This window comes from Acipenser ruthenus, unplaced genomic scaffold (assembly GCF_902713425.1).
Source record: "Acipenser ruthenus unplaced genomic scaffold, fAciRut3.2 maternal haplotype, whole genome shotgun sequence".
Taxonomy (NCBI): Eukaryota; Metazoa; Chordata; class Actinopteri; order Acipenseriformes; family Acipenseridae; genus Acipenser; species Acipenser ruthenus.
The window spans coordinates 131,682-144,459 of NW_026707521.1; the positions used below are offsets into that span (position 1 = coordinate 131,682).

The window sequence follows — 12,778 nt, forward strand, 5'->3', positions numbered from 1 at the left end:
GTTCCAGTATCTGGTCCATCCAATATTGCAGTCTACTCCAGCAATTCACAGAGCTTCAGCTTGGATTTGCCTGTTTTGTTTGACGAAATTGCGGCCTCTCAGTCAAGGGATAAGAACATCCAGGAGATCCTCGGTTCATTAACATCTTCCAACACCACCACCAAACCTGACCGCATCACCTATGTGGAACACCAGGGAGTTGTATATAGGCGGGTACCAATCAAAGGCGATGCATTCAAGTTTCAGCTTGTGGTCCCCTGAGTTAACATCAACTTTCTTACAATACTTCCACAACAATCCACTAGGGGGACATCTGGGCAGGCTAAAGACACTTCTCAGAATGCTGGAGGTGGCCTGGTGGCCAGAGATTCGCAAGGAAACTTGGAGACATACTAAGGAATGCCAGACCTGTCAGCAGTATAAGGCATCGAACACAAAACCTGCAGGAATTTTACAATCCACCACTGTTCCCGAACAGAGAGAAATGCTTAGAATCGACCTGATGGGCCCATTTCCCCGCAGTAAGAGCGGTAACACCATACTTGTGGTAGTTGTTGATTATTACTCAAAATGGGTTGAGTTTTTTTCCATTATGAGATGGCAAGACTCCCCGGATTATTAACATCCTGATTAGGGACATCTTTACTCGATGGGGCACACCACGCTATTTGGTGTCTGACAGAGGGAGCCAGTTCACCAGTCAACTCCTGAAAGGTATCTGTAAGACCTGGGGAGTTGTGAACAAGCTCACTACAGCATACCACCTGCAAATCAACCTCAAAGAACTTATAAACCGCTCGGTGAAGACAATGATCACCTCTTATGTGGGGAATAACCATGAAGAAAGGGATAAGTGGATTTACTGATTCCGATTCGCCATCAATTCTGCTCGCCAGGAATCCACAGGATTTAGTCCCACTTAACGGGCATTGGGGCGAAGATTAAAAGGGCCATTGGATCGGCTTTGTAATGTAGCTCCCCAGCAAGAGTCGTTAAGACAAAACTTACTTGAAAGGCAACAGCTGTTAGTTCATTAGGTGGTTAGTAATGTAGATAAGGCTCAGACTAGGCAGGCCAATTATTACAACTCCAAACGTAAATATGTAACATTTGAGGAGGGTGATTTGGTCTGGGTTAGGTCACACCCTTTATCTGAAGCTGCTTCTAAGTTTTCAGCTAAGCTTGCACCCAAATGGACTGGTCCATTTACAGTAATGAAGCGACTTGGACCGGTTAATTATCAAGTGCAGTTTGGTGATCACAAGTGTGACACCTTAAATGTAGTTAACTTAAAACCCTACTTTGATTTTAAACCCAGTTGTGCCTCTTGTTTGGGGGGGGGGGAAATATGTGACACCGACCACATATAATGCAGTAAGAAACTCCCCATCTGCAACTTAATTGATTGCAGTTAGTCTGGCCAGACACCTTAATCCGAAATGTAATTATCTCAAAGTGGTCACAAACTTGTTCAATTAAGAATTATAAAAAAGTGGGTATACAACTTTAAGAGGGGTAGTATAAAAGCACAGGTCTATCTATCAAGGTGGGTGGTTTTTTTCTACTTTTTGACCTCCTGCTGCCTCTGCACCTGTGCTCCTGATTGAATTTTCTAAGAAGCCTATGTAATCTGTAATTGCTGGATAAAGCGACATGTGGATACAAAATTATGCCATTAGCAGGAAATGATCTGAAAGCTAAAAGAGGATCGGCATCAGGAAAGTGGTGAGACCATTCCTTTTTACCAATTTTCATTGCTGGATTTGTTTACTTTGTTGCTTTGCTTCGTTTCATTGTTGGATTTGTTTATTTTGTTACTTTGTTTTGTTGTGTGCATTGGATTATGTTTTTTTGCTTCTTACCTGGAGCTGGACTTATCTCAAGGAGTTTGGGCCCAACAATGTATCTATTTATATCTCTCTCTGTCTGTCCTGTGCTTGTTTTTCATAACACATTGTTTTGCTCGATTGAGTGTGTGGATATGGGTACATGTAGATATATTTCCGCTGAGATGCATTAAAGGATAGTTTGTTTAGAACCATGGATTCAGGTTTTTTATGTCAGTTGGTTTGGTTAAGACTTTCTTTAAGATTACTCTTAATAATCTTTTTTCTTTCTAAAGATACATAGATTGGCCTTAGTCTTTCAAATAAAACCTTTACAAGTTGAAGCACAGGTCATCACTTGTGAAATACTGTACTCTTTTTTTTTCATTGTATGGCTTGTAAAATTCTTAGTTTCAAACGCATTATCACAGGCGGCACAATTACGACATGGAAAAAATCCAGTATATTTGTCCAGTACACCGAGATCTCTCGAACATTTCAATGAGTCAGCCTTGAAAAAACACTGTCTGTGTTCATTTCTGTGTATATGACATTGTCTATACACAATACCTGTCATGTAAGCCGATTGGTATCAAACCGATCACAATTAATGTCTCCGTGTTTTCAGTCAGATTGATAGTTTTAATCAATCATCGAAAAAGCAGCAGTGCTTTGTAACTGTAGTTCGTCATGCTGACCTTTTGGTAAGATACCCACTCAGAACATGTCCGCTTCCTCCAGCCCCCTAAGGAACACTGGAGGGGTCAAAAGCGAACACTCTCACTCTTACTCATGGATAGCGAGTCCAAACACTTTATAAACGCATTTCGCTGGCAAATCACTATAGAAATGATCCCGGAAAGTATTGTTTTATGGGCAAGTGGCCGACCGTCTCCCTCCAACTCTGAGTGGCACCGGTAGCTGTGCCGCTGACAAATAAACAGGAGCTTTCATATAATGCAATTGCTGTTGCCCAGTGAGGTGTTACAACAACATTTCAAACTCATTCCAGACTGCAGGCGGTTAAAAGCTAAATTGGGTTCAAGTTTCTCGTATGATTTAAAAAGTAGGAGCCAGTTGCCTCATTTGCATTGTCGGCCTTCCTCCTTTGCACTGTGAAGTCTATCAAATTTGTGCTTAAAATCTGAATACGATTCCATTTGAATCGTATATATTTGGTTTCCATTTTAGCTCTATGCATACACACTGTTCTGTTGAGACTCCCAGGGTGTTATCTAATAAAACACCATAATCGGTTAGCACGTTCGGCTGTTAATCGAAATTTTGGTGTTTCAAGCCCACGCAGAGATGATGCTTTTTGCATTTCTTTATCGCATTAGAAAATGGCACTATAATACGTTTTTATTTCCTCCAATTACACTGAAGAAAAAATGTGCTGTTTTTTTAATTCAAAAAATTAATTAAGAAAAAATAGCCCTAGTCGTGCTGTTTGCAAAAACCCGGGATCGAAGCAGGGACCGTTACAGTCTAACGCTCTCCCAACTGAGCTATTTCAGCTTGACGCGATTTTGCTATCGAGACAGCATTCTTTTCGTCAATCGCCTTTTTGTCAAGCCAGTAAACCTGCATGTAATGAGAAACGTTCAACAGTTCGGAAACACCACAATAGAATCCAATGCCTTTGCAAATGTGTTTCCAAACTGTTAGATTTTCTCCCAAATGCGGTTTCTCAAAAAATGGTTTTGCCTACTTTTTATTATTATTATTACTTTTTCCAGAGTAAGACCAAAAGGCAAACATCCAGGAAATAGTTAAACACTGCTAAAGCGCTTGAACTGTCTCAACAAACGTTTAGCTCTAAAACGTGTACATTAAAAGTCTATTAACATCTTTAACACAATCATCTGTGTTCCAATAGCGGTTAATCCACATGGTGATCAATAAAGTGAATGCTGGCTTTGTTCACATATTCGCAAGACGTTTTCACGATTCACGCATATTCTGAACAAGCACACTAGAATATGGTAATGAAAGGACAGGAAAATAACTGCTTTATTGGCTCTGGTCTTGTATCGTCACCTTGATTACTCTCCATAAGAAAGTGGCATTACAAAAACCTAATTATGTAAGGTTCCCAATGCGCAAATACGCAGCATAATTAAACTTCTTCACAATCTTAAATCTTCCCACATGAATGTCAAATACGTACTGACAAGTACGGCCCTTTCCCAATTTAACACTCTGCTGTGTTTGAACACCAACGATGGCTTGGATATGATGTATTAAACCACGATACTATTGTTCCCACTTTCTTTATTACTACCAAATGTGCTTTTCGTGTCAGCCCTTGTGGCCTAATGGATAAGGCACTTGCTTTCTAAGCCATGGATTGTGGTTTCGAGTCCCATCTGGGGTGTGATTTTGTTATAGGAGGCTGTGTGGTCCAGTGGTTAAAGATAAATGGCTTTTAACCAGGAGGTCCCCCTGGTACAAATCCCACCTCAGCCACTGACTCATTGTGTGACCCTGAGCAAGTCACTTAACCTCCTTGTGCTCCGTTTTTTGGGTGAGATGTAAATGTAAGTGACTCTACAGCTGATGCATAGTTCACACACCCTAGTCTCTGTAAGTCGCCACGGATAAAGGGTCTGCTAAATAAATAATAATAAAATGAACATAATTATGGTAAGTTTTATTGGCATGTGATATTTTGTAGATCTTGTTATCTGCTTAGTCCGCTCACGCTAGCCAGAACGTTCTCGAGTGCTCTGGCAGCAGCCATGAAGCAAGTCAGTTTTTCAGTTGAAATAAATAACTACTTTGTTTTTGTGGATGGGGGTGGTTTGAAAAGATCAGTTAAATAGCTACGTATTTTGAAATAAAGATGTATTCATTATTATGAACGTTAACAGAAAGTATATTGTATTTACTTTTCCCACGTGTGCTTGCCTTGTACAAATCTGACAGTTTCAACAAAGGCATTTGACTTGGGTTCATTAGTTAGCCTATACTGCCATCTACAGCATTACTGCGGGAGCCGTTTACTTCTTTTGGATATTTTCACAACTAACCGTGCGAGCACGTAGTCGTGGCCGAGTGGTTAAGGCGATGGACTTGAAATCCATTGGGGTTTCCCCGCGCAGGTTCAAATCCTGCCGACTACGTAAGCTTTGTTTTTAATTGATTGTATGTGTTCATTGTTAATACATGTTTAAAGCTCAGGAAGTCTGAAATATTACTGGTTGTACTTCATATCGCTTCGGTTCATTTTGTTAAAGAATGTTCATTTTGGCACCATTACAAATGCTGTGGTTTCTTTAAAGAAGAAAAGCCGTGGCCCGTACGGGGATCGAACCCGCGACCTTGGCGTTATTAGCACCACGCTCTAACCAACTGAGCTAACCGGCCACACACTGAAAACTTGATACTAGAACCCGAGGAAAATAAGTCCTGCGGACATTATGATTGTTCTACCAAGATGTTCTCATGTTAAACAACAATAACACATTCAAAGTATTGGAAAGGCATAATTAGAGGCCTCGTCATAAGGAGGCAGTTTAACAGTGTGAAGGATGTGGTGAGGTGCAGGCTTGCGGTGACTTTCTCTCATTTAACGACCTTGTGATTTGAATACTAACAAGAAAAACAAATCAAATTACCAAGCATTCGGTGGACGTTTTAAGAATAAACAAACAGATTTGTCAGAAGTGGGATTCGAACCCATGCCTCCAGAGAGACTGCGACCTGAACGCAGCGCCTTAGACCGCTCAGCCATCCTGACTTACACCGACGACTTTGCACAACACTGCAGTACACTGCTGAACCTCCAATGTCTGACGCTACAGTAAATGACCTGGTGTGTGCTTGAACTTATTCTTTATCTGTTTATATTAAGGAGGGCGACCTGTTTCGTCGCATTTTATATGGGATCACAAGGACACTCCTCTTACAGAAAGAAAATATACATCAAACAGAGTGATCGCTTCACGGTTAGAAACAAATCAGAACAGTCTGTTAGCAAATTAACTTCATGAAAAAACCACACAGGCATTACATAAATGTTACAGATATCTTTCATAGACAAAAAGGTTGTAACATAATTGAGTACATTTGTAAACAATCCGCCAGTAGCAGACATTATCTCAAAGCGCTATCATTTATTTTCAGCTCTTATGAAAGACAAGTATGCTTGCACATTATATCACAGATAACATGATAATCCTAGCTCTTCATTTAATCCCTCGGGTTGTACCGTATGGAAATAGAAATCCATTTGGATTCACATTGTAATAGTTTTTGATCGAGATTATCACCTCCTCAAGCTTGAAATATTTTTTGTATGCCACGGTATTTAAGATCTGAAACGGAATGTTTGGCATCTATAAAATGTCTAGCTAGTGGTGAGTGGATATCTTTTCTCCTAATTGAACTTTTATGATCGCTCATTAATGTGCAATCGTAACTGTCTAGTACTTTTACCAACATGCTGTAAATGGCAAGGACAAGAAATCAAATAAATGACATGAGTTTGTGACACCGACCACATATAATGGGGTAAGAAACTCCCATCTGCAACTTAATTGTTTGCAGTTAGTCTGGCAGGACACCTTAATCCAAAATGTAATTATCTCAAAGTGGTCACATACTTGTTCAATTAAGAATTATAAAAAAGTGGGTATACACCTTTCCCTTTGTGCATCTGTGCAATTTTGTCTATCATGGCTTCAGATTCTACCACACTCTCGCCCATTGCTGTTACTGACACTGGTTGTTCAGACCCTGTTGCTTTTACTGACATAAATGCACCTGTGGTGACTAGGAGGGATCAAACAGATCATTTAGCTTCTTCTCTTAGTCTCTTATATCTGAGTGAGCCAGAGAGTGAAGATGAAGGAGACTTGGTTAATAGTGTACAGGAGTTGGAACAAGTGAAACAGGATATACAAGCCATAAATGACCGTATAAGGAATGTAGAGCAGGATGTACATCAAGCTCAAACGAGTAGCTTTAATCGGGAGGAGATATTCAGAGAGCAGGTGCGAACACGTTTTGGGCAAACTGAAGAATTTGTAGTACAGCCTGTGTTAAAATTGGAAAAGGCTATTATTGATTCTTTAGGCAAGCGAGATAAAGCTTGGGAGCATAAACTTAACAAATTAGCCAGAAAGGCTAGTATCCCTTTATTGTCTTCGGTTCCAGCTGTGAACCAGGCTGAGAAGCATTACCTAGTGAAGGAAGAGGGTCAAAGTTGCCTATTAGAATTAATTTTCCAGAATTTGGTACAGATGAACAAACATCTGACGCAATGATATATGTGGAGCTGTGTGAGGAGTTTTTAGCCTTGCGCCCTATGTCTGACCCTGGATTGATGGCTACCTTGTCGTCTGTTCTGAAAGGATCAACAAAAAGTTGGTGGATTGCGGAACGCCACAATTTACATTCATGGTATGCTTTTAAAATCTCTTTTTTTAGGCTTTTTTTACCCTCCGATTTCCAAACCGAAATAGAAGATCGACTGAGGAACAGAGTGCAGTCCCCCCAGGAGTGCATTTGAGATTCTGCCGATGACTATCGTGCCTTGTGCATTAAGTGGAGACCTGAAGATTGAAGAAGCAGACGTGGTGCACCGAATCCTCAATAATGCCAATCCCAAACTTGCTAGTGGGCTGCGTGGGGCAATTAAGTCTGTGTCTGAGCTCGTGCAGGTGGGCACGATGATTGAGAGAGACTGGGCTAATCAAAAGGAATATTGGGCGAAGGTGAATAACAAGAACCTTCCATAGTCACGCCCACAAAAGAAGCCAAAGAAACTGGCAGAGGTGAGTGTTATCCACAGCAGGCCTAAAAAAACGTTTAATGAAACCTGGCCTGGATGTTTTATCACTTTTAGCAGTGCAGATAGAAGCAAGAGGGGTTTGCGGACAAGCTTTACTGGACACAGGTAGCACATACTCTCTAATCTGCTGCAAGCTATGGAAGGGGCTTTGCCGTCCAGAAGAAGAACTGACACCTTGTGCGGAGCAGCAGTTTTCCTTGGCAAATGGAACCTCTCACACAGCAATGGGTAAAGCTCACGTTACTTTCAGCTTTCATGACACGTTCTGGTCAATTCCTGTTTTCATCCTGGCAGATAAAGACCTGGCGTTTCCTATCGTCCTCGGGCTGGATTTTCTCGACAAGACCAAGACAAGAATTGACGTGGCAAATAGAAAGTATGGAGTTTGGAATGGAGGGAGATATATCTTTCATCTCTTCCTGGAAAAGACAGCATGGGAACAGGCATGGCGTCCCAGAGACTTGTTGCCCAGAATCTGTTTGCATTATGCGCTTCCACCTCAGAGCCCAAAAACTATCACGGCGCACATTAGCACTATTATCACAGAACCATCAGGTGCGTTGAGTGATTTATTGTCGTTGTTATGACCTGACCTTGTGGGAGTGATGAGGCAGTGGACACGGGTGTGTTCAAACCAGTTGGGAAGAACCAATGTTACAAAGCATGTAATACATACCATTGATGAAGTTCCTGTGCGTTCACGTGCCTATAGAGTCTCTCCACAGAAGCGAGCCATCATTGAGCATTATCTGCACCAGATGAAAGAGGATGGGGTTATTGAACCTTCGACTTCCGCCTGGGCTTCTCCTGTTGTGCTGGTGCCTAAGGCAGATGGATCTTGGCGTTTTTGTGTGGATTATCGGCGGATTAACGTAAAAACACATTTTGATGCATACCCCATGCCCCTGATACATGATATCCTCTAGTCTTTTAACCCTTTGCAGTCCATTTATTAAGTGTGCGTCAGGTGCGTCAGGTCCAATTTATTTTCACACGTGCAGTTAATTTTAGACGTGCTGTTTAAAAGTATTTTTTTCCACAGTCAAACAGGTTTAAAAGGCCCTGCATATCAACAAAGCACTCACTAGGCATCTCCAGCCCCTCCCCACCCTTTCGTTCGCTATCGCTTTCACATATGCTAAGAAATAAATAATAATAATAATAATAGTCGTACATCCCGATCAATCATCTCCTGATCACTCGTTTTATCACCAAACTCCTCAATAATGCAATCCAAGTCATTATTTTATTACTATAACATCTCAAAAAGCTCGGCAAATGTCCGTGATAGTCTCTGTGCACTGCTACAGTAACAGCCAGCTTGTTTCCTTATGACCGCCCATATGGGATGCTAGGGGCAAGTATGACTATTAAAGATACGCCTTTTTTTTATTGGCTTGTCTCGGATCCTGTTGCTCCCACTCGGCTATTGAATGGTTTTCTTGGCTTTTTCCGGAGAAAAAACGACTAGAAAGCTGTTTTTTGCGTTTTTTGATGTCGGACAGGGTCCGACAATGGACCGGATAGTTATAATTGCAATGTCGGACCAGATCTGACATAGGACCACAAAGGGTTAAAGGAGCTAGTGTTTTCAGTTCTCTTGACCTACAGTCAGGGTACTGGCAAGTGACGATGGCTGAGGATAGCAAGAAGAAGACTGCCTTTACCAGCCCTTTTGGATTGTTTCAATTCCACGTTATGCCTTTTGGATTGAAGAACGCCTCTGCCACGTTTCAGCGGCTAATGGAACAGGTCCTCGGTGAATTAAAGGGAGTATCTTGTTTTGTTTATATTGATGATACTAATGTGTATTCAAGGACGGAGGAGCAGCACTTAAGGGACCTTGGAGAGGTTTTTAAGAGATTACACCAAGCTCACCTTTCTTTAAATTTAAAGAAGTGTCATTTGTTTAATCACACTTTGACTTTTTTAGGTCATGTGGTTTCGGGAGATGGCATTTCTGCAGATCCAAAAAAATTAGATGCCATTCAGTCTTACCCTGAGCCCACAAACCTGAAGGAGGTCCAGCGGTTTTGGGAGTTGACCGGATGGTACCATAAATTCATTCCAGGTTTTGCTGACATCGCAGTACCCTTAAATAACCCGAAGAAGAAGGACATGCTGTGGAATTGGACTACAGAGTGTCATGAGAGCTGGATGAAACTCAAAGCAGCACTACAGTCTCCACCCATCCTCACGCATCCTGATCTTTCTAAACCTTTTAAGGTCTACACAGATGTCAGTGATGTGGGGTTGGGCGCAGTGATGGCTCAGAACTTTGATGATGGAGAGCATGTTATTGCCTTCTCATCCCGAATCCTCAGTAGTGCTGAAAAGAACTATTCCATTTCAGAGAAGGAGTGTTTGGCAATCGTTTGGGCTGTGGAGAAATGGTGTTATTTCTTGGAAGGAATACAATTATTATTATTATTTATTTCTTAGCAGATCCCTTATCCAGGGCGACTTACAATCGTAAGCAAATACATTTCAAGTGTTACAGTACAAGTAATACAATATGAGCAAGATAAATGCAATGACTTTGGTTCAAGCAAGTACAAGTGTGACAAAATACAATTCAATAATACAGCAGATAACAGTGACAGTGATAGTTACGTCAAGATATGATTAAATACAAAATACTACAAATTAAACACTTGGCAGATTACAGTATTCTGAAGTACAGGATTAAATGCAGTAAAATAGGGGGCAGATAAGAGCAAATAAAGCGCATTTATGGGAGGATGATAGTGTCCCAGAGGAAAAACAGAGGAGTTCTACAGGTGCTGTCTGAAGAGGTGAGTCTTAAGGAGGCGCCGGAATGTGTTCAGGGACTGGGTGGTCCTGACATCTGTAGGTAGGTCATTCCACCACTGCGGAGTGAGGGTGGAGAAGGAGCGGGCTCTGGAGGCAGGGGAGCGTAGAGGAGGTAGAGCCAGTCCTCTAGTGCAGGAGGAGCGGAGAGGTCGAGTGGGGGTGTAGGGAGAGATGAGGGTCTGGAGGTAGCTGGGTGCAGTCTGGTCAATTTGAAGTTGTAACCGACCATGCAGCTCTAGCCTGGGCCTTCAATTGTCCAAAGACATCCTCCCGGCTCACTAGATGGACACTCAGACTTCAACAATTTGACTTCACTGTGCTGTATCGAAAAGGAAGTCTCAATACCGTTCCTGATGCTTTATCGAAGGTTCCAGTATCTGGTCCATCCAATATTGCAGTCTACTCCAGCAATTCACAGAGCTTCAGCTTGGATTTGCCTGTTTTGTTTGACGAAATTGCGGCCTCTCAGTCAAGGGATAAGAACATCCAGGAGATCCTCGGTTCATTAACATCTTCCAACACCACCACCAAACCTGACCGCATCACCTATGTGGAACACCAGGGAGTTGTATATAGGCGGGTACCAATCAAAGGCGATGCATTCAAGTTTCAGCTTGTGGTCCCCTGAGTTAACATCAACTTTCTTACAATACTTCCACAACAATCCACTAGGGGGACATCTGGGCAGGCTAAAGACACTTCTCAGAATGCTGGAGGTGGCCTGGTGGCCAGAGATTCGCAAGGAAACTTGGAGACATACTAAGGAATGCCAGACCTGTCAGCAGTATAAGGCATCGAACACAAAACCTGCAGGAATTTTACAATCCACCACTGTTCCCGAACAGAGAGAAATGCTTAGAATCGACCTGATGGGCCCATTTCCCCGCAGTAAGAGCGGTAACACCATACTTGTGGTAGTTGTTGATTATTACTCAAAATGGGTTGAGTTTTTTTCCATTATGAGATGGCAAGACTCCCCGGATTATTAACATCCTGATTAGGGACATCTTTACTCGATGGGGCACACCACGCTATTTGGTGTCTGACAGAGGGAGCCAGTTCACCAGTCAACTCCTGAAAGGTATCTGTAAGACCTGGGGAGTTGTGAACAAGCTCACTACAGCATACCACCTGCAAATCAACCTCAAAGAACTTATAAACCGCTCGGTGAAGACAATGATCACCTCTTATGTGGGGAATAACCATGAAGAAAGGGATAAGTGGATTTACTGATTCCGATTCGCCATCAATTCTGCTCGCCAGGAATCCACAGGATTTAGTCCCACTTAACGGGCATTGGGGAGAAGATTAAAAGGGCCATTGGATCGGCTTTGTAATGTAGCTCCCCAGCAAGAGTCGTTAAGACAAAACTTACTTGAAAGGCAACAGCTGTTAGTTCATTAGGTGGTTAGTAATGTAGATAAGGCTCAGACTAGGCAGGCCAATTATTACAACTCCAAACGTAAATATGTAACATTTGAGGAGGGTGATTTGGTCTGGGTTAGGTCACACCCTTTATCTGAAGCTGCTTCTAAGTTTTCAGCTAAGCTTGCACCCAAATGGACTGGTCCATTTACAGTAATGAAGCGACTTGGACCGGTTAATTATCAAGTGCAGTTTGGTGATCACAAGTGTGACACCTTAAATGTAGTTAACTTAAAACCCTACTTTGATTTTAAACCCAGTTGTGCCTCTTGTTTGGGGGGGGGGGAAATATGTGACACCGACCACATATAATGCAGTAAGAAACTCCCCATCTGCAACTTAATTGATTGCAGTTAGTCTGGCCAGACACCTTAATCCGAAATGTAATTATCTCAAAGTGGTCACAAACTTGTTCAATTAAGAATTATAAAAAAGTGGGTATACAACTTTAAGAGGGGTAGTATAAAAGCACAGGTCTATCTATCAAGGTGGGTGGTTTTTTTCTACTTTTTGACCTCCTGCTGCCTCTGCACCTGTGCTCCTGATTGAATTTTCTAAGAAGCCTATGTAATCTGTAATTGCTGGATAAAGCGACATGTGGATACAAAATTATGCCATTAGCAGGAAATGATCTGAAAGCTAAAAGAGGATCGGCATCAGGAAAGTGGTGAGACCATTCCTTTTTACCAATTTTCATTGCTGGATTTGTTTACTTTGTTGCTTTGCTTCGTTTCATTGTTGGATTTGTTTATTTTGTTACTTTGTTTTGTTGTGTGCATTGGATTATGTTTTTTTGCTTCTTACCTGGAGCTGGACTTATCTCAAGGAGTTTGGGCCCAACAATGTATCTATTTATATCTCTCTCTGTCTGTCCTGTGCTTGTTTTTCATAACACATTGTTTTGCTCGATTGAGTG

The 12,778-nt window shown here is 41.8% G+C and overlaps 3 non-coding genes and 1 pseudogene across 3 annotated transcripts; 1 reads left to right on the forward strand and 3 right to left on the reverse strand.

Moving 5' to 3' along the window:
- Window positions 1–2,538: 2,538 nt before the first annotated feature.
- On the reverse strand, window positions 2,539–2,698 carry LOC131727569 (small nucleolar RNA U3; annotated as a pseudogene).
- Window positions 2,699–4,869: 2,171 nt separating this feature from the next.
- trnas-uga (transfer RNA serine (anticodon UGA)) lies at window positions 4,870–4,951 on the forward strand. The gene has a single exon. It is a non-coding gene; the product is annotated as a tRNA-Ser (tRNA).
- A 170-nt stretch (window positions 4,952–5,121) lies between these two features.
- trnai-aau (transfer RNA isoleucine (anticodon AAU)) lies at window positions 5,122–5,195 on the reverse strand. The gene has a single exon. It is a non-coding gene; the product is annotated as a tRNA-Ile (tRNA).
- A 291-nt stretch (window positions 5,196–5,486) lies between these two features.
- On the reverse strand, window positions 5,487–5,568 carry trnal-cag (transfer RNA leucine (anticodon CAG)). Its single transcript has one exon. It is a non-coding gene; the product is annotated as a tRNA-Leu (tRNA).
- Between the last annotated feature and the right edge of the window lie 7,210 nt (window positions 5,569–12,778).